Raw genomic sequence first — 22090 nt, forward strand, 5'->3', positions numbered from 1 at the left:
CTGAGGAGGCACCTGGGTGCCGGGTCGGTTACCACCCAGGAACCCCAGAAGGGGCGGCGAGGGGGGTCTGAACTGAGAAGGCCGAGACCTGGCACCGCCTGCAGGTCGATGAGGATTTCACCCCGATTATCATCCGGGCGGTGGAAGGAGGGAGGGAGAGAGGGAGGCGGGGAAGGAAGGAGGGAGAGAAGGAGGGAGAGAAGGAGAGCGAGGAGGGAGGGAGGTCGGCAGCCGCCGCCGGGCGGAATCTCGCTATCCCCTGCGTCAGCCGCAGAGCCATGCCGCAGATGGAGCCACCGCCTCCGCCACCTCAGGTGCGAGGGATCGGTCGCCACCGCCCCGCCCCGCCCCGCCCCGCCCCGCCCCAGCCCCCTCGCCGCGCGTGCCCTGGGCTCAGCTCGCGCAGACGCGCGCCTTCCCCGCCCCTCCCGCGGGAGCGCGCCCCGCGGTACAGCAGGGGTGGGGGTGCCGGGGAGGTGATAGGCGCGGGAGCGCGCCTGCCTCGGCTCTGCTCTCTGAGTTGCCGAGCCGGCAGCAGCAGGAGGAGGTGGAGGAGTAAGAAGAACGTGGCTGCGGATCTCCATCTACCCTCTCCCCGGGCGGACGGGCTGCACCTTCCCGTGAGTACCGGCGCTGTCTCCTGCGGCAGGTGCCGTGCCCCGACCGTGAGGAGCCGCTCGCCCTCGGCCGGGTCCGCTGTGGGTGCTGGGGCTCCTCTGAGGGGACGCGCGAAGCGGCAGCAGCTGGTGCCCGGGGCGCAAGACCTGGGCAGCGGCTGTGAGGAGGGACCTGGGAGCCTGCCCGGTGCTGCGGGGGCTTTGTGGAGGCGGCGGCTGAGGGAGGACCTACCAGGGGCAGGCAGGCTGGCCCCTGCGCGTCGCAGCCCACGGCGGAGATGCTCCGAGACTGCGACGCGCCCACATCCCTCACATCCCTCAGCGCGTAGGTCGCCATTTCGTGCGCTGGCCGGCGGGGGCGAGGGCGGCGTGTGAGGGGAAGGAGCTGTCTGTGCTGAAGTGCCGGGATCCGCGTTCCGGCTCCGGCACGTTTGTTTGTCGGCACTGTCGGGCTTCGGTTTTCTTGTTTGTTTGCTCCTTCTGCGCTTTGCTGCATGCAGCAACGCCGGTTTACTTAGGGGTAAGCCGACTGAAATGTGGCTGTATCCCGAGCTGTTCCCTTTTGCCCGTGTTTTACTTCCTTTATCTTGATGGAGATTAATGCGGAAAATTGCGGTGGGGTCTGAGCAGCGAATGCACTTGCTGTTTGGTTATAAAGTAATAATTAACTAAGCCTTCAGCTACCGCGGAGCTCTTCGGCGTAGATGTGTTAGTTTTGAAGTCTGAAACATGTTTAAACCAAGGCTTTGGAGTCTTAAGTGTAAACAACACCTGATTAATAATGCCAAGCTGTTTAAATATTTAAGATCATAGTGGGCTTCGACCCAGTCAATAAGTCTGTTCCATATTGACAAATACTCTGTGAAAGGAATGCCGTTTCCTAGCTGTCTGTTTAGTTAGATAAAACAATGGAAAATGTGGTATCTAACTCTACAGTGGAACCTATAGATCATGGTAAGACATTCTTTTATCCATGAAGGTCCAGTTTTTCATTGTTTGTCTGAAACAACCTCCTACCGAGTCAAGAAGTCAGTATTAACCACCTCGGTTTCTTTTTTTCTGATGTTTTGTGCCTTTGCATATTTCTCTCTCTGTTTCTGAGCATTCAAATGCATTTTGATTCTTAATTAAGGATCTTACAGAAAGGGTAGATGAAACCTGAAAGCTTCATTGCATCTAACAGGTGCGTTATTAATAATTTCAACTTTTTCCATAATTTAACTTAATAGATGTGGTAATTTATGGATAGTAATTATATGGGCTGTGCACTGTACAACATCAGAAGGCATTTGGACTTCATTTTGAGTTTGAGAGCAGTATATGTGCCAAGAGATACATCTTGCTGGTATCCTTTGGCAAAGGATATTGCTGGGAAGAGAAGGATACTCTAGTGTTACATATTAGCTCAGAGGACCTGGAAGTCAGAAAACTGACTTGCAGGTGCAGCATGTTTTTAATATTTGTCTAATTTGTTTTATCTTACTATTTATATGAGTATACGTCAGGCATTTGTTTAGCTGACTGTTGTCCTTGGTTTCGAATAGGAATCACAAAGCAAGTGCTAAAGAGTTTGATACTGAACTCAGTGGAAGTCACTTATTTGAACGTTGAAGTCCTGTGAAATTCTTTTGGCTGTCTAAAATTAGCTGTCAGACTGTATCAGTACAGAATTGGGAAGATGGTATTTTCTGTGAATATCACATATGAAGAAGCAAAACGAGAAAGCTGCTTGATGGATTCACACTCTGGATTGTGCAAAGGCAGTGTAGCTAATGGAAAATTGTACAGCTGTGTGACCACATTAGATGACAGGGTAGTGTGTACCAGCTGGTGTTAATGATGGAGCTAAAACCCTCTTCACAACTCACAGAATAAACCCACAATTAATCAGACTCATATTGGTATATTAGTTCTGTAATTAGCCTTACTGACCACGGTAAAAATACTCGAAAGTAATAATGCTCAAGGTAAATGAGATCACCAGAATCTGAGTTATCATTCCTTATCTTCTTGCAGAAGGCATAATATTTACCACATATACCACAGCTGGTTTGCTAAGAAGGGCTTTAATAAGAAGATTAGTTTTTTTTAGAATGGTTTTTATTTTCAGGGAATAAAATAAATCCAGTAGATGCTTTCTGATTCCTCCTGTTAGCTTGCTGTGCTTTGGTGTTTCTGGTGCTCAAAAAGGTGACGGCGGAAGCTTTAGTAACCAAGTTAGAGTTTCTTGGAATTAATGAGATGTCTCTCTAATTGACAGATTTTATTGTTTTGAGGATTCTAATTTGAAGTCAGCAAAAGGTAATGCTAGACTCTTTCTTCCTCCTGCTGTAGGGAAATGACTGTCCATGGTAGCTAGACATAAAACATCTTGAATACACTAGGGGTTTGGGTTTTTGTTAATGGATTATTGCACAGCTCAAATAGCTCAATCAGCCTAAAAATTAAATCTCTCTTGCCTGCGGCTGTGGAATTGCTGTTAGTCTGTAGCTTTATTCATTTGTCCCAAATCACCTTGAATTGCAATTACTTACCTTCTGTTACGTTGGAACAGTACGGTGCAACTACGGTGTTCGGTTTTCACTGGGTATGTTCATTTTGTTATGCTTCATGAACAGAATTGGTAAAATGGGAAGACATACAGAAAAAATGTATCTCGGTAATGTAAGCTGAGGCAATAATGTAGGAGGTTGTCTTCTGGGCAGTATGCAAGGAATATGATTTTGCCTTCCTGAGTGGGCTGATAGTATTCAAAAAATTCACTTATACTTTCTCCACAGTGATAATTTGTTGCATTTTGAATTGGTGAATATGTGTATTGCCTGTTCTGTTTAGCATTATAGATATTGTAACTTAAGCATTTATGAATGTCGTCTTGTAAATACGATATTAAGGGGCTTTGTAAAGAGTTAATCTCCAATAATAAGATTAAAGCGATGCACCATAAGTTTTGTCCTACTGTTTGTTAACCAGGAAAGGATAGTTGCAAGCTAGCTATATTGCTTTCTTCTGAGCTACTGGAGACTGGCTGAGCTTTCAGCTATTTACCTCAATAGAAAACTGAAAGGGAAAAGTGAACAAAGGAGGTCTGTTTTGCCTGTCCCACTTGCTGGGCTGTTGTCTTTGCCCTTTTCAGTAGAAGGAGGGGGTAGAGCTGGGTCAAAGTTGAAGAACACTGAAAAGGAATTCAAGTCTTATATTGAAATGTGAATGATAGCTTAGTTTGAGTGCCGAATGCGTGTGTTTGAATTGATGTTTTTTCCCGATCTGTGGAAGCATTCGCTGGCAGATGGTGATGGACTGGTATATAGACTGCTAGAAGGTAGAGCTAGATATGTATTCAGGCCCTGATTAAAATGCTCAGTAAACAAGTATATATCTGATGAGACTTATAATACTGGAGATACTGATGCTAGACACTGTGTGACACACTACACATTTGATAGTGTGAATCAAGGGCAGACCTCTGCAGCTGGCATACATTCAGACTTACTTGTCTAGCCTAATTGCATTGCAAATATTCCTCTGGATTGCTCTTTAGCTTCTTCTGTCTAGTAAATGTTGAATAAGTACAGAAATGTTCATCTGGATCCTCTATTAACTGTTGTGAAGAAGCTTTCAATTTTTTTATTTTTTTTTTGGTTTGCTGTATGAATCAGGATAAATGTGTCTTAGTATTCATTTTGTGAATACACTGTTTTCATACACTCTTTCTAGTTTTGAAACGGCTCAATTCATAATGTGATTGCAGCTTTCCCATTGTTAACTTCTCAGTATGGAAGCATAACAGCTTGAATTATAAAATGTTTCTGTAAATGCTCACAGTACCCCCATTCTACTTTAAGCAGCTAAGCTTAATATAAAAAGCAGCAGTTCATGCAGAGCATCTCAGATGCACAAAAATAGCCAAGTGATGAAAAAAAGGCCAGTTCAACTTATGAAGATATGATAACTTTAAAAACCATGATAACTTTCAAAACTTTCAAAAAAGCATTAAAAAGGAACCAGCTGTCTAAATTGTCAATTAAATTGGACAGAATCAGTCTCTCTAATTCTGTGAATACTCATATAAGAGTGCTGAATTTGGATCCATCCCAGTGGGAATATAGTTGTCCTGATACTTTGTCTGCACCATTAGATATATATATATATGACCTTTTAATTTCCTCTGGTTTTAAGCATGTAATATTTACCATTTAACAGCTTGTTTGAAGAAAAAAATAAGTTGATCCATAGCTTCCTGGTTTTATGAATTAGTCTTTGGCCACTACTTTGGCGCTTCCAGATAGCCACCCAAAATATTAATGTACTGTTTTCCTTTAGCCTGTTACCTAAGTGAGGAGCTGATGGAGTTTCTAGATGAGTACAGATTTTCTTTCTCTTTCTAAACTCTGCCTCTCACTTGTAACTTCCCTTTTCCCATGTTTTCAGTGCTGTTGTGTTTGTCGAACTTAATTCTGAGAGTTCATGTAAAGGAATTGCCTTTACAATGTCACAACACTGTAGGGTTCCCCGTGTGTCTGTGTACGTGAAGGCATTGAATATAATCAAGTAGTTCAAAAGACAGCTCTTGTACAAGAGTTGGAGTCAGGACAGTTCTGCTGGTGAAAAGCAATACTATGGAGTTAACTGACTGGTGCAAAGGCACTAGCCGAGGGAAGTAATCCCATTGAATACTGTAGCATGGGCAGGGTAATAAAAATGGACAAAATTCAGAGGCTGAAGATAATGAGTTATAGAACAAATAAAAAAACCAAAACCAATGATGATGACCATTGTATGAAGAGACTGATGAAGAACAAAAGGTATTACTTGCGTTTGAATTAGAAAAAAGTGGTAGTAGGGAGAAGCTTGGGAATAAAAGTCACTGGAAATCTTAAAGAGAAAAGGCTGCAGTGTTGGAAGCTTTGAGTAGAATAGGTTGAGAGGGAATGTACATACAACTCTTCTGTAAAAGTGCGGAGGGTGGAGCAGGGGATAGCTCCTCAGTGTGAGCTGGGGAGTGCAACCAGTCCTGAGGGAGGGAACAATTCTGAAGAGCATGCCAAGTAAGGAAATCAGTTACTTGAAGGGGAACAGAAAGAAAACAAGTATTTCTCTTACTATTAGTGAAGGATTCTATTTTTTTGTTTTGTTTTGTTAGGTTGGTTTTTTTTTTATGAATTATCAAATCCAGCAGTTTGAAGGAAAACATTACATACCCCTGCTGTCATTTAAAGCACTTTTCAAGAGTATTTAAGAATTTAGTGGTGTTCATCAGTATGCTTGTACACTGCAAGCTACCCCTTGTAACAGGATAGAGAGACAGTCCTCTTCACTACTTTTCCAGTGTTTAGAAGGACTAAAAAGTGGGGCTTCATACCCTGCTGCTGTTCACATCTCTAAGGGAATCAAAATGCAGGAGGTGATTGATGTATCTTCCTCATTACAATATTCAAGTGGTATCAGGGAGAGATGAGCTTGGCCATGGCTGTTCTGTGGCTGGGATAAACAGGTTTAGTGACTTGGTTACTGCCATTTGGAATAAGCTGGAATCTGTGGGTCCCTCCACAAAGACCCCCCCAGCTGTAGACTAATGCTGTGGTGTCCAGACAAACTAAGTACACAATAGGAAGTTTAATCCCCTTGAGTTGCTACTCATTTCTTGAAAATTGAAGGTATTTTTCCTTGTCAGTTCAGTTGAATTTGGTAATTTTGTTGCAATTGTTACATGGCCACAATCAATCACAATCTGATTCTCACCTTGGCTACCTCAGCCTGTTAACATCTCATCTCATCCATTTTACTGGTTTTTAATCTGTTCTGAATTCGTATTTCTTACTGTAGCTCAGAGAAGAGAACTATATTCATTTTCCTTTCCCATCCTTCCAAAACTGTGTGGGACTTGAGTAAGTTACCACAGGGGATCTCTGCATTAAAAGAGAAAAGAATGGAAATTGAGGTTTTGCATTCAGGGTTGGATAAACTGCAGCCTCTAGTCATTCCTGAGTCTTGGAGCAGTAAGTTTTGTGTTCTGGGTCTGGCTGCTGTGAAGAGTTGTGTTCTCCATGGATGGTGAGCATTTTCAGTTACGAGCAATTTAATGGTTCTGGTATGATTAGCTTTTGTTGTTGTTAAATCAGTTCAGGACATAAAAGCAACCCATGTTCCACATTGTGAATGGAGATCTGAGTGACACTAAAAGCTGGAATCAACATTGTGGTGTGTTGCAGAGTCCTGTCACATTATGAGGAAGTTGTTGCTGTCTCTGGAGTGTGGGGAAATCTTTTCAGTATTGCAGTGATCAAGTCTGTGTCATGCAGCCAAGAGCCCTTGTGACTGGAGATGTTGGAAAGTACATGGTCTTTTCAGCAGATATAAAAGATTCCTACTTCCATTTGCCACTGTATTTACTTATTATTTGTAGTGAAGTTCAGAGACACCCAATGGCAATGAATGTGGAAGACAGCGCCTGTGTTCTTGAGGCTGCTGCAGAGAATTCAGTCTTCTGGGCTCTACTTCCTGTTGCAGGTGTCATTATTCTTCCCTAGGCATAGGCTTGATTAGGGCATAGTGAGAGATGGGAACTATTATCACTATTGCTGCAACTCAATCCAAGTAATACTACAAGGATGTTTGGGACATATGTGGAGGTGTGAAGGAACCTACCCTTCAAATTGGAGCTGTACATACCTTATGTTTGGCTTGCTTTTCTGTACAGGAGTTGGTTTTTGTTAGACATGTAAACCAAATGACAAACCTGATGTCAGTGATCTACAAACAAGTGTATTTTGAATCCTTCTGAAGTTGTCTGTGTGGTTTTTGCATGATATACTGTATTTAAAAGCATCAGAAAATGAGGGAGAGAAAATTCTACCCACTGCTTCTCTGACAATGAAGGCTTAGAGTTGGGAACAGTTTTCTCTAACATTTTCCTGCAGATTTTATATGTATATAAAATAGAAAGTAAGTAACTGGACTACAGATCTTGCTCCTTCATTATTGTTTTGTTTTTGTTTTTTTGGTCCATGTCAATCTTGATATACAAAGTCATGGGAGTTTCTGTGTAGTACAGCTCTGACACTTTTTTTTCCCCTCAGAAGCATTTTACATACTTATGGAACTTGGAACCTAACAGCCAGCATTTCAGTGCATTTCATGTTATACCATCTTCTCACAAACAGTACCAAGTATATAATCTCAACACAAATTGAAACTTCAGTTGGGGAATTATTGCAAGTTTTCTGCTTTCCTGTAGTTTGAGTGCTTTAGGAATTGGTGTCTAGGTATGGACAAAGCAGGGAGCATCTTAAATTATGCATAGCCCATTTCTGCATGATAAAGTTGAAACATAATCAATTACATAACTGGAAAGCAAGGTTCGAAAGCTGAATTATCTGTTATACATTGTAGGTGGTAGTTGTATGAAGTGCATTTCTAAACTTGGAAAAGGTAAGAACGTGGGAACATCTAAAGGTGAATGTGACCACCAGAGGGCAGACACATAGTTTAATGACTCCAAATCAAAAGCTTTAGAAAGGATACTCCTGTGTAAAAACACGCAGAGATAATGACTGAATAAACAACACAGTATAGATGCACAGAACTTCTTACATTGATAAAATATATTAGTATTTAATGTTTAAGATTAAAGTAAATACGCCTGCTTAGAACTCACCTGTGGTTCTGTATTCCTACAATGGAAGACAGAACAGTTCATCAGATTCTGTAGATTGAACTGTAAATGAGTTGTTAAACTTAATCCACTTACCTTTACATTGAGTCCAGTAATTTTGATTCCAGCATGTTTTCCAGAACTGTGTCCATCTTCATTTGAAAAATACTCTCCTTTCTCAATAGTTTCTCTTTGTAGTTAACTTAATTCTGAATTGAAGTTCATATTTTCATTTTGCATAATTTTCTTTTCCTCTTTATTGTTAATAATGTTTGTATTCTTTAAAGCATGTAATTTTGCTCATCAGAATATCATGGAAAATAATTAACATTATGGGCCTAAAATTAATACTTCAGTAGCCTTTTTCAGGAATGCTGTACTGTAGTTTTTAGTGAAAGCTGATATTCAGTATTTTTTATTTAGCTGTTTTGTTAGGAATGTAGGTGCTTAATTAAAGCATGTCATGTGTTAGCTTTTACTGCTCATGTACCACCTCAAGTTACAGCAGTAGTGTCTTTTCTTTGAATTATTTTCACGTAAAACCTAGACAGTTTTTGTAAGGAAACCATAGACTTTATGCCATCATTTCAAAGTTACAGTGTTCTTTAGAGGAAAGTCTTAAGAGCTGTGTTTGCTCTCTGGGGGTCTTAATTCTACCAGTTGTGCTGGAGTGAAGTGTCTGATGACCCAGATTTCCAATTGCCCCACTGTCAATTCCAGCAGGTTCAGTTCTCTTGACAGCAGGTTTTCTGGAGATCTCATTTGTAACATGTTTTGCAGTTATCATCCCAAAAACTTTATCTGGAGGAATTTCTCAAAGTTATTTCTACAGTTTTATATACTTCTTCACAGCTGCCTTACCCTCCTGACATTGAAATATGGGGATAGGTTTCTCATCACAACCAGGGAATGTACTAGGATAACTGGCAGCATCAGACACTCAAGGGTTATCGTAGGGATTAATGATATAGTAAGATTTCTATCTTCATAGTTCAGTTGCTTAATGTGTCCTAACTTAAATACAGTGACAGAGACATTACTGCTGAGAACATGTGCAATAGCTATAGCTGGATCTTAGGTGGGTGCCAGGACTAATTCAGAAGTTGGCATTAGTAGAAAGATTAGCCTTTATGTGTGTTATGTTATATAGGAACTTATGTGTGTTTCTACTTCTAAGGTAAAGCTGTCCTAAAAAAGTCAAAGATTTCTGTGGCTTTCTCCCCCTCCACTTAGTTTATCTGAGATGATACTGAAAGACACGCCAACAGTTACTAGCCATACTCATGACAAAGAAGTTTCATGCAAAAAGCTAATGTAAATAAATACCATTATTATTATTATTATAGATGGGAAAGTTCAAATATAAACTAAGATGTAGCAGCTTGGTTTGACTGCTAATAAAAAACCATATTAATTGGAACGGAAGAGATAAGAGTGAGAAAGTGCTGAAACCAGAAGTGTGAAAATAACAAAGTTGGGGGAGACAAAGCAAAGGGAAGCAGTCTATTTAATTACATGGAAATAGGTACTAACAGAATAGATCTATGATTTCTTGTTTACTAAAACAAAACCCCAACTTACTGTTTTAGTAAATGATGCTGGTAACAAGGAAGTACTGTCTTAATTGGCACAGAATTAAGTTTAAAAAAAAAAGTAGAAAGATGAATCAGTTGTAAGATTCTTCTCAAAAAGACTGCACATCCGTTCCTTGTCTTGCTGCTTACAGGTGGAAAAAGTAACCTTTCACTGATGGTGTCTTGATCTAGGCTCCAGTGATTATTCTGCACACTAGGATATATATATGTATATATGTGTGTGTATATATATATATATATATGAATTGAAAAAATGCTGAAACGAAATTGCAACTTGGTACAAGCGCGTATTTCTCTGAAGATCCAGAACAATGCTGATTCCTAAGTTTGAGTACCTGAATTAACCTGGGTGGTAAAGACATCTGTTTCTGAAAATAAATCTGTAAAAATAGTTGAATATTTGCTTTCATTAGTGTCTGTTTTTATCTGTGGTTGTGGGAAATAATTTATAATTCACTATGGTGAGCCAATGCACTACTCTGACTAATACATGTTACTTTAAAAAATGTAACTCAGATTAGTGAAATTATGAATTTGCATTTCATAAGGAATTATTTGATTATAATTAGATTATTTTTCCCCCAGTGTCAATTTGGTTTTATAATTAACAAAAAAAGAAAGGATCAAAATTGATACTGTGTTGGCATTGCTCTGGAATATGACTTGGAATTTAAAACATTTTATGTACTTTTAAATATATGACTGTTCAACATTGAATATAACCTATAAAAATACACCTATTGATAATTTTTAACACTGTCTAGTGTTAAAAATTTAACACTATTTGGTGTTAACACTGAAAAACAGCCCATCGCTTTTCCAATGGAACACAAAAGGTAACTCAACCTTTGTAATGTAATTCAATTTCTGAACACTAATCCTCAAACAAAGACTTGTGCAGAGTCTGAAATTAAACACTTGCAAGGCTTAAATAGGACCCAGAAGAGCAACACTTTAGATTTTGTGGTGTCTTTATCCCTTCATTGCTGTTTCTACCATCCTAGGATAGATTTTTAAATACCTGCTATTCATGCACAGGCAAGTAATTAGTATGTAAATCTTACTGTGACTGACTGCAGTTGTGTAATAGCAGGCACAGAACTGTAAAACAAAATGTAAAGGTTTCTTTTAAGAAGGCTTGCATATTTAAACATAATTACAGAGTCGGACTTTGAGGTAAGTATCTTGAAACGTTTGTTGTGTAATGATTTCTGAGTTTTCATATAAAATCATTTTGAAAATTTCTGTGTTCTTTGAGGCTGTGGCTATCTGTCCATACACTACAAATCCTAATGAGACTGTGATTTATCCTTACAGCTCCTAACCCCAGTTAATGGGTACTGTGCAGTACAGGTTTTTAGCACTTATGTTTTAAAGAATATTAAGGCTTCTTCTAGTAAATATATTCACATTGGTCAAAAAAATGGTCTTTAATTTAAGTATTCCACTTTCACAAATGTTTAATGAAGTGCAACCTCACTCATCAGAGGTTTTCTTTGCTATTAACTAACCTTAAGGCCTTTGATCTTATTGGGGATGTGGAAAGGAAAACACGGATTCGTATCCATAGTGTAATTCTGAAGAGTGCTTTAGCACTAGAAGTTTAATAATGATATTGTAAAGAAAATACAGTATCTTGCAGGTGGCTGAAGGACATGGCACCATTATACAGTCTAGAGAACCAGCATGGCCAAATTATCTTCACTGACCAGGCACGGATGATATAATGTTGTCATCAAATTACTAATTAGGTTAACAAATATAAAACTCTATGACAGAAAGATGAGTTTTGAGACTATTTCACTACATTTTGAAGCCAGGGATGGGTTAGAGCTTTCCCTTACACATCTAGCTGACTGACTTGAGAATTGGTCCTTATTTGGTTTTATGTTACATTGGCAATTTGTAATCATTAGAGGTATCACCATACAATAGATTTAAATAAAAAGCTTCTGTATTATAGAATCATAGAATAGTTAGGGTTGGAAAGGACCTCAAGATCATCAAGCTCCAACCCCACTGCCATTGGCAGGGACACCTCGCTCTAAGCCGTATTATCCAAGGCGTCATCCAACCTGGCCTTGAACACTGCCAGGGATGAAGCCTTCACAACCTCCCTGGGCAACCTATTCCAGTGCCTCACCACCCTAACAGGAAAGAATTTCCTCCTTATATCCAATTTAAACTTCCCCTGTTTAAGTTTTAACCCATTACCCCTTGTCCTATCACTACAGTCCCTAATGAAGAGTCCATCCCCAGCATCCCTATATGCCCCCTTCAGATACTGGAAGGCTGCTATGAGGTCTCCATGCAGCCTTCTCTTCTCCAGGCTGAACAGCCCCAACTTTCTCAGCCTGTCTTCATACAGGAGGTGCTCCCGTCCCCTGATCATTCTCGTAGCGCTCCTCTGGACTTGTTCCAAGAGTTCCATGCCCTTTTTATGTTGAGGACACCAGAACTGCACACAGTACTCCAGGTGAGGTCTCACTAGAGGGGGCAGAGGGGCAGGATCACCTCCTTTGACCTGCTGGTCACGCTCCTTTTGATGCAGCCCAGGATACGGTTGGCTTTCTGGGCTGCAAGTGCACACTGCCACCTCATGTTCATTTTCTCATCGACCAGCACCCCCAAGTCCTTCTCCGCAGGGCCACTCTGAATCTCTTCTCTGCCCAGCCTGTAGCTGTGCCTGGGATTGCTCCGACCCAGGTGTAGGACCTTGCACTTGGCATGGTTAAACTTCATGAGGGTGGCATCAGCCCACCTCACAAGCGTGTCAAGGTCCCTCTGGATGGCATTCCTTCCCTCCAGCATATCAACCGAACCACACAGCTTGGGGTCATCGGCAAACTTGCTGAGGGCGTACTCGTCCCACTGTCCCTGTCAGTGACAAAGATGTTAAACAAGACTGGTCCCAACACTGATCCCTGAGGGACACCACTCGTAACTGGTCTCCAGCCAGACATTGGGCCATTGATCACAACTCTTTGTGTGTTGCCAGCCAGCCAGTTCTTTATCCACCGAGTGGTCCATTCATCAAACTGATGTCTCTCCAATTTAAAGACAAGAATGTCATGTGGGACAGTGTCGAACGCTTTACACGCGTTTATTCTTCAAGATGTGGTTTCTCTAAGGTTAATTTATTTGTAGTTTATTTTTTGGGTTATGTATTAACTGTTCTATAAGTGCCAAAATTGGCTTCCTCTGAGCAAGCTTAGGTCAGACAGCAGAAGACTTACTTTTCTGCAGTGCTGTCTGATCTGAGGTCAGTGTTAGTAGAGAGATTTGTGTCCATTCATAGTCAATTCATTGTTGACCTCTTCAGCATCAGTTATACTGTTGACTGTTCTTCTGTAGCATAATAGATGTACACGTGTATTATCCCTGTGGATTTTTTCTTGATTATCTGATCCCTTTACTGCCTTGGATAATTGAAAATTAACTGTGCTGTTTCAGTTTGGGGGGGGGGGGGTGTGGGGTGGGAAATGAAAGTTGGAGTGATATCTTATGAGGTGATGACTGTATTGCACCAGTTCCCAGCTGGTCCTAAGCTGTAACCTGTGTGTAAGGTATACTGCCACCCATCACTCCCAATTCAAGACAATCATGGTATAAGGGTTCTGTCTAAGGAAAAAGGTTGGAATCACTTAACAGTGCATTTAAAGAAATAAAAATAAAACCAAGCTTATGTGTTGTGATAGGGGTTTTTTGGTTGGTTTTTAAATTTTTTTTTTGAGAAGCCAGAGTTGTGAAGCTGATACACTTGGACTGATCTGAGAACTTGTAATATAAGTGATAGATACAACCTTCACTTGAGAAATCCTGTTCTAATCCTGTCTAAGTAGTATTTTAAAGTACTTGCAGGAACACTGGTAGTACAGTGAGAAAAATGTGTGAGAAATATGTGGGGTTTAATTTTTCCATCTGGTGTCATTACTTTAAGATTATTTGAAAATGTCTCAGTCCTTAGGGATTTTTCTGGTCTACTTTCTATGTAAAGTGGACTAACGGCTCTGGGATTAATCTGAAGCTTAAACTGGGCTTTTGATTACTTTGTCATTTAGTTCAATACAACTTTGATAAAACAAGTATTTCTATCTATTATGCCAAAAAACTTTAATCTGGAAACCATTAAGGAAGCAACACAGACACAGATGAAGTAGGCTTAATATGATAGCGAATGCTGGGAAGTGACCATAGTGTTTTCCTTGAGAAAGAGAATGTAATCCTTTGTCTCCAAATAACTTTCCTGATAGTGTTGCACAGTCACAGCTGTTAGTTTAAAGGGTGGATGGGAAAAGTAATTGTCTGGTTTCTGTTGCATTGGGTAATGCTCATTTGGGGAATTTAATTGCTCAGAGTCTGATGGTCCTTTACCGAATGGTGATGGGAGTCTTTACAGATGGATTAGACAAGACTCCACAAAATAGTCTCTGTTTACTGATCTGTGTGATCAGTAAGGTAAAGAGCTTAATGTAACCAAGAGAAACTGGTTACATTTGCTGGTTGTCTTGCAGATAGACAGGAGACTGCTATGTAACCAGGAAAGGTTTTGGCTGCCTTGGGGAGTTTCTGGGAATGTCAGATTCTTGACCTGGGATGCTGTTTATGTATTAAGCATACAGGCAACTCTTATCAGTTGGCCTATGCACAGCAGGAGCTGCCTGGGGAAACTTTAGAGACTGTCCACAGTTCCTAACTGGAGAGGTCCTGTTTACCAACTGCCTTGTGGTAATGGCAGGTGGGAGTTCTGTCAGTGTCCATGCTGCACAGGGGCAAAAGGGACTGATTTGAGAGATTTCAGCTGAACTGCTCCTGGACCATGATGGGAGCTGGTGAATAGGTATGCTGGGTGTGTACACAGACACAGTCCTGATACCTAGGACTCTTAACTATAGGATGCACTTGAATTTAATTCTTTTAATTCTGTAGACCTTTTCATAATACTGAGTATATACTTTTAGACCATACTTTGATAGTGAAATCAAGATAAAGGAACTGATACATGCTAAAAAAAGCTTCTGGAAAAATGCTATCCTATTTTGCCTTTTTTATGGAAGCACAGTATGTCTTAAGTGTAGTTTCTACACTAGTCTTTATTGCTAACTTTACATGCTGTTACTGGCAATGGCTGTAATATTTGAAGTAGTGCCCTATAGCTTCTGAAATTGGAGGTCTTTATTCTGTTGACAGCAGTGGTGTGAAAACGTTAGTACTTAATCAAGACAGTAGAGCAGTAGAGTTGAGCTATTGGAAATTGCAGCAAGCCTCTACGGCTTCAGTTGATGAAGGCTGAAAGAGTATTGCCACAAACATGTTCTTCTCCCTTGGATATCTGCTTTGCTGCTGTCTGAGATGAGACCATAGACTAGGTGGATCTTTGTTATTATGATAAGTGAATGCTAGACTTAGCACTTTTATTTGCAAATTCAAAGAAAACACAAGACTTAAACCTAAACCAGCTTGGGGCTTGGAAATGTACTGAACTCTCTAGGTTATCTTTCTGAGAAATGTTATTGTAATAATTGACTGTATCTACAAACACTCCTCTGTGTTTCTGTCTGTGCATACTAAGAGTAAATCCTGTCCTCTTAACTTAAACTCAGCTATATCAGAATTTGAACTATTTGGCACAGGATAGTGAGCCAGCCTGTCCGATACAACTTTTTTTGCCTCATGATGAGAAATAAGAACTCTCTTAAGACCAGGTCAATGAATAGTATCTTTCCTTAAAAGCATTAAGGAATCATTAGGCTATTTTATCTACCTTTGAATTTGCTACTGTGCTGAACAGGGTGGGAGACAAATGACTTCCAGAAATCCCTTCCAACCTTAACTATTCTCTAATTCTGCTATATGTCCTCGCTCCATTTCAGAACATGTCTATAGTGCTGTGGGTGGACATTTCAGAGGTATTGGAAAGAAAAATGCTTTTTTTTTTCCAGTGACCAAGATACAGAAGAAGTAGGAGATCTCGGTTCCTGTTTTTTGGCTGGGCTGACCTTACCTTCACAGGGACTTTGTCACTTCTGTCCTCTGCATCCTAACTGCCAGGACCCAGTGTATGCTACATGAAAGTTTCCATCTGCCCTGAGCTCCTGTGCAACAGGGAATGGCTGGGAGAGTTGGTACACCAGATCATGCTCTCTTGGCCTGCATTCTGTAATAAATCATTGTCAGCCCTGCTCAACCAGCTCTTCTTATATGGGGCTTGACTTTGGATCTCCCTTCCTTAGGTGTATTCTCTAACCACCTGGCTGGTGTGCAGGGATATCTGTTCTGCTTCTCAGAAGCAGTGATCCCCATCACCTCTGACTTTTCTAGTTCTTCTAGAGAACTCTGTAGACTTCAGGGGCTTAAGCATATCTACTTAGGGAGCTGTAGAAGACAGGTGTTTATCTACCAGAATATGTGCTTCTGTGCACAGGGGAATGAATGAAGTCAACTCTCTAGGAAATTCTAAGGCTGAACTGTGACTTGTATAATTTATTTGGGTGTCTGCTTACATCCTGGGACTTTCTGATGCTACAAACTGAATTGCTGTTCAGAATTTAAGTGGGATAATGTGAGTTAGCATAAGGTTTAATATTAACTTCCCACCCTAAAGTTATAATCTGCTTTATTAATGTCAGAATTTTATGTTACCATCCCATCCTCCACGATGTGAATAATTCACTGAACTGGAGCGTAAGACTCTAATTTAATTTCCTAGAACAAGTGGTGATAGGTCTCTAATTTGTACTTTTACTGAAAGACTAAACTTCAGTTCACACCACTGTGCTGTTTGTGTATACCTCAAATGCTACAAAAGAACTACTCATAAAATAAAGAAAAAGCCCCAAAGCAGCCCTACATGAGTGCATTTGTGAATAGAAGACATTGATTTGATGTCAGAAGTATTTTAAACAGGATTACAAAATGCAAATAGCATTATGTAAGACAGATTACCTATGGCTTTAATACAGGATTGGTTTTAAGCCAGAGACTACATTTTGCTGGGTTATGTATGTTTGTTTATAACCGAGCACGTTAGGATTAGGCTCAGCCATTTTCCACATCCTTGATATTTTCAGGGTAGGTGGCTTAATGTTTTTAAATTTAAAATTATGAACTTAAAATCTGAATTTTGGTTGTTTTTTTAATAGCTTTCAAGTTCGATAGCTGCTTTGTTTAGGATCACTACAATCTGATTTGTGTAGGTAAAAATCAGAAGTTGCTGTTGTCCATCATACCCCGTATAACTTTTTTCCTAAGGCAGACAGCCACCTGGTTCCAAAACCAACACAAAATACCAAATACATTTTCTGTGTGGCAGAATGTATGTGGATGTCATGTTGGTGTCAAGCAAATCAGTGAAATGTTAGTTTGTACTGAACCACAAGGGAAATTTACAGGCAGTTGTACTCCAAATAATGTCCAAAAGGACTCATGTACAGTACCGTAAGTTCTTGACCTTTTAGTAAATGAAATTTCAGGAAGCTTACACAGCTGGCACAGATCAGCTTCATGTGACTGTGCATTGTTGTCATTGCTTTATGCTCTGAGTGCCTGAAATGTGCCACTCCCCATTAGACAGACATGAAAAAGGTCTTTTACAAAAGTAATGTTTCCTTTCAGAAAGTTAAAATCTTTGATGTACTCAGTAGCCAAGGTCCCCTGTTAGCAGACTTAACTGGAATTACACTTTTTTGCCTTCCTAGACTAGTTTCAGTTTTTGTATGTCATTGTGGCTTATGAACAGTTTGTTCAAATATGTTGACATCTTCTAATTTGAGCACCAGATTTCTTCCAAATCTTTATTAGTGGTGTTCTTTTCCCAGGGAAACATCTGGCAACGTTTCCTGCATTAGAAGGTGCATTTAATATGTACAGGCCAAGGGAGAAAAAATAGAAACGGACACAGGGATGGGGGAAGACTTAAGCACTTGTGAAATGTTAGTATTGCACATAAATATGCAAGCAAAAAACCTCTCAAACTATAGCTTGCATGTAGATAGTTTCTTCCTCTGTTTTAAAGAATAAAGGTTTTCTTGTATTCTGTGACTTGTGTTCATATCTCTTATTACAACTGGAGAGTTTTCCCAATGGCTTAGTTTTAATTTCTGCGGAGCTTTGTTCTATGAGTACCAAAATTCAGTTCCCAAATGCTACTGGCCATAATGAGTTTGAATGTTACGGAGATAGTCAGAGCCTATGCTTTTAACAGATAAATTCCCGTAGTACTCTCAATCTGCCATGTCTAGGTAGTATTCAGATGGATGCTGATGTGCTCCGCAGAGGGATGATAATTATTTCTGAGAAACCTGAAAAGTGGGACTCTGACTTCCATGATTATTTGATGGTGATGTCTTCTGGTAAAAAAATGGCTGGAAGGCACTTTAGGGAAAGCTCTTTTTAAGTGATTACATACAGTTTATGTTCAAACAGATAAAAATACAATGGGGTATGAGGTTTCATGTTCCTTAAATACTAAGGAAGCAGCTGAGAAAGCCCATAGCTTCCTACGAAGCTCTGTTCTCCCTGTACGGTTTCAAGTAGGTTGGAATTAGTTCTGATGATGATGTGTGCTCGGCTGTTAAATGATGGTCTGATCACATACCTGTGATTTGCATAGCTTTCACTTGGGGGTGATGATTTCCTGCTGTGCTTTTGGTCTGCATTCTGAAGTGCTGAAACAGAGAAGAGTGAGAGTGTTTGGAAGGGAAGAGTGAAATCTCTTGCAGCTTGCTCCAGACAGTAATGATGCAGTGGTTTCCTTTAGATAAAAATGAAGTGTGGGTATGTCCATTGAAACAGGATTATTTAGTGGTGGCACAACATATTTCAGTAACTAATTCCTCAAACAAAAATTTTTATATATATATATATATATATATATATATTCCCCCCTCTCCTGTGCTCTCATGCTAACCCTAGACCTTTTCCATGCACTCTTTTGAGAATATCAGGTTAGAAGGGACCTCAAGGATCATCTGGTCCAACCTTTCTTGGCTAAACATGATCTAGATTAGATGTCCAAGCACCCTGTCCAGCTAAATCTTAAAAGTGTCCAATACTGGGGAACCAGCCACTTCCCTGGGGAGATTATTCCAATGGCTGATTGTTCTCATTGTGAAAAATCGTGTACAATAGCAATCTCCCCAGGAGTAACTTGTGCCCATTACCCTTGTTTTTCCATGTGACCCCTTGTAAAAAGGGAGTCTCCATCTTCTTTGTGGCCATGCTTTATATAGCGAAACATGGTGGTGATAAGGTCTCCCCTGAGCCTTCTTTTCTCTAGGCTGAAGGTATTTGAACAAATAAAATTCTCCTATTAGGGGAGGTTTGACTTCCTTGAGTGAGAAATTACTTCCTTTTTTTTGGACTGACACAGAGAGGAAGTAAATATACAGATGTGCAATAAATGTAACTGCAGAATAACATCTGTTAAGTTCCACTGTGTCTTTAACCCCATAAGCTCGTTTAAACAAGGGAGAGAAATGGTGCCTCTGAAACTTGAGGCATGTGACAGCTCTTGTCACTGGTACAATGAAACAGAACTTGTCAGTGAATTGTTTAGCAGTGAATTGGTGGAGCTGAGGTAAATACAGCAAGTGTCTAGTAAGATCTTCACTACCTCCATCTCATACCAGTACATAAATTGAAGCTGTTTTTTCCCTTAAGAGCAGAAGGGTACCTGTCCCCTTAGGGGGAGGGTAGAACCTCTGGTCTGGCAGCTCTAGAAAAAAGGCTCTCTGAGTAAAAGGTCATGGGTTTGTTTTATTCTGTGGATGTAAGCATGGTGATAATCTAACCTTCTGTTTTCCAAAGCTCTGTTAAACCAGTGTGGCTCAGCCTACGTTACTGCTTATTCAGCCTGTTCTAAGAATTCAAACAGTTAGCTATGGATTATATCACCTAATTCCACTGTGAAATGAAAGAGAATGGGTGGTCAAAAACCTCCTGACAAGAGCTGTTTTGCTCTGAATAATGCAAATGAAGCATCCTAACCCAGTAAGGAGGGAGCTTTTCTCCTGTAGCCACAGGTCTTTGTTCCCTTTTCCGACAGACTGTGCATCCTTTCATCTCTGTGATTAGTACAGCAGCTATGGTCAGTCTGAAATGGTAAGCACAAGTCTAGTGGATGTTGAACTCTTGCATTTAGGAAGTCTCTGCACAAGCACGTTTAGCTGTATTTCCAAGCCTCTTAATGATCGGTAACAAGCTACTGTAAGTTAATTCGCAGATCACTGCTTACTCCAGTTCCTTTGTCAGAGATGTGAGGAAAAACTAGTATCTGTACATAACAGAAAGACCAAATGTATTGCAAGAGAGGGAATATTTAGCAGATTTTTTTTTTTATTCCCCCATCCCCCAATAGCAAATAGGATCTCTTCCATAATCAGTTTGAGAAAACAGGAGTTGATCTCTGTTAGTTCAGCATGGGTTTTGGTGAGTCTCAGTGAGAAAGTATCTGTATCGTAAAACAGTTTTGCAGCCCTTTGTCTATTAAAATAGTAATACATTAAGATTATACTGTGTTATTTCTAAGAAGAGGAATAACAATTTCTATGCATGAGAGAAATGAAAAGACTGGAAGATTGTTTTCAAAATGTTTTCCAGTGTGACTGTAAGTTGGCTTTGGTTTTGTTCCCTGAGATTTGAGGGTGAAAAGAGGTTTTTGAGGGAGGGCAAAAATTACACACCAAATGCATGTGCAGCTGTATCATGGATTTATACTGTAAATATCAGATATGTATATGATAGACATAAAAAAATAATGTTAAGTTTTTCGGTTTTCCTAATGCTTTTTTTGGGTTTTTTAAGCCAGTGATGGGGGTTGCACTGACCTTAGAAAACACAGTCGTAAACCCAGCACAAACAGGTATTTCATCTGTGATACGTACTTTTTAAACAGTGAATTCAGAATACTATATTATAAGTTAGAATTTAAAGATTATTTTTAAGAAAGTAATTGAAAGTGTGATAGCTGATTATTCCATCATCTTTGATAGCAAAGCATCTTTAATGCTTGATTCATGTTTTAAAACAAACTTATTATAGCATGGAAATGCATATGTAATGTGACTTACAATTATTCTTTTTACTTCTGGCATAAATGCACAAGTCAAAAGCATGTGATATCCCTCCCCAAGAGATGTAATATAATGATAGCCACTTTTTAATATAATTTTTTTTTATGTACAGACACTTGTTCCACTTCAGTTATTTGATTTAATATATGCTGATAGTTGAAGATGAGGTCATTTTGCATTAGTTCTTTTCTTAAATGTTATTTACCTTTGCATCATGAAAGCAAAACCCCTAAAATGTGTCAAATTTGCAAAATGGCAGCTGTCTGTGGAGTGATGATGTTTCATTTCTGGGTGTGTGAGCAACTGCCAGGTTCTAAAACTGGCTGTGGAGGGGAGGGAAGCAGCAGCTCTGGCTGAGGGGCAGAGCATCTTGCCCAGGGAGAGGATGGTTTGACTTAGTGCTCCCAATGAGTGTGCTTGACTTTTCAATGTATTTCCAACCTTTTCTTGTATCAAAATAGCTGTAACTTCAGGGCAGCCTGACAATATTGTCATTCTGTGTAGTCATTTGGGGAAAGCCGACTGATTCAGACTTCTTTTTAAATGACTGCATGTGTAGAGTCTCTTCTGGTTTTGCAGTGTGTTGGTTGTTATGTGTTGAGTTGGACTTGCAGTAATTAATTTCTATAATGTTGCCCTTTGAGATCATAGTTTTTTTTGCTATGATTCAAGATTCCAGTAAATTGCAAATAGGCATCTTTGTTCTTTATTTCTCCCCTCCTTCTGTTAGTCAGTGTAAGTGTAAGGGTTCCAATGGGCAGGACAGCAAAAAAGTTGGAGGTGATCAGAAAATGAAACCTCACAGCTCTCAAGGGATGGTAAGTGACTGGTAATGGCAAGATAACAAAAGATTTCTTTCAAAGAGTTGTGTGAAGAAGCAGAGAACTAAAATTGTTTTCAGCTGTATTAACACAAGGAATAGTCTACACACTAGAAAACTATGGGGAAAATGAGAGAAAAAACACTTGGAAAACATTAGATTGTCTTAAGGACAACCTTTAAAATGAGAACGAGAAAATGCTTTTGTAACTTTTCAATATATTCATATGATAATTTAGACTTTCATAGAATCTTCACTTCATATACCAGTTCTCTCAGGACATGTGGATGCATCTCTTCAGGTCCCTTCTTAGATGTTCTTGAACCTGATCT

The 22090-nt window shown here is 39.9% G+C and overlaps 1 protein-coding gene across 34 annotated transcripts in view; it reads left to right on the plus strand.

Annotated features, from left to right (window-relative positions):
• The first annotated feature begins 414 nt into the window (after positions 1-414).
• NRCAM (neuronal cell adhesion molecule) overlaps positions 415-22090 on the plus strand; it is a 154977-nt gene continuing 133301 nt past the window's right edge. For 12 of the 34 annotated variants that reach the window (XM_061361131.1, XM_061361129.1, XM_061361142.1 and 9 more), the window contains exon 1: positions 416-620. The gene's annotated coding sequence lies outside the window, so the exon portion shown is untranslated. Of the gene's footprint in view, positions 666-22090 lie in introns of all 34 variants that reach the window. The other 22 variants (XM_061361156.1, XM_061361150.1, XM_061361153.1 and 19 more) reach the window with 6 other exon arrangements.

The sequence above is a fragment of the Neopsephotus bourkii genome, unplaced genomic scaffold (genome assembly GCF_033783945.1).
Source record: "Neopsephotus bourkii isolate Nb327-2 ecotype Australia unplaced genomic scaffold, CSIRO-AGI_Nbou_v1 NB_1053, whole genome shotgun sequence".
Taxonomy (NCBI): Eukaryota; Metazoa; Chordata; class Aves; order Psittaciformes; family Psittacidae; genus Neopsephotus; species Neopsephotus bourkii.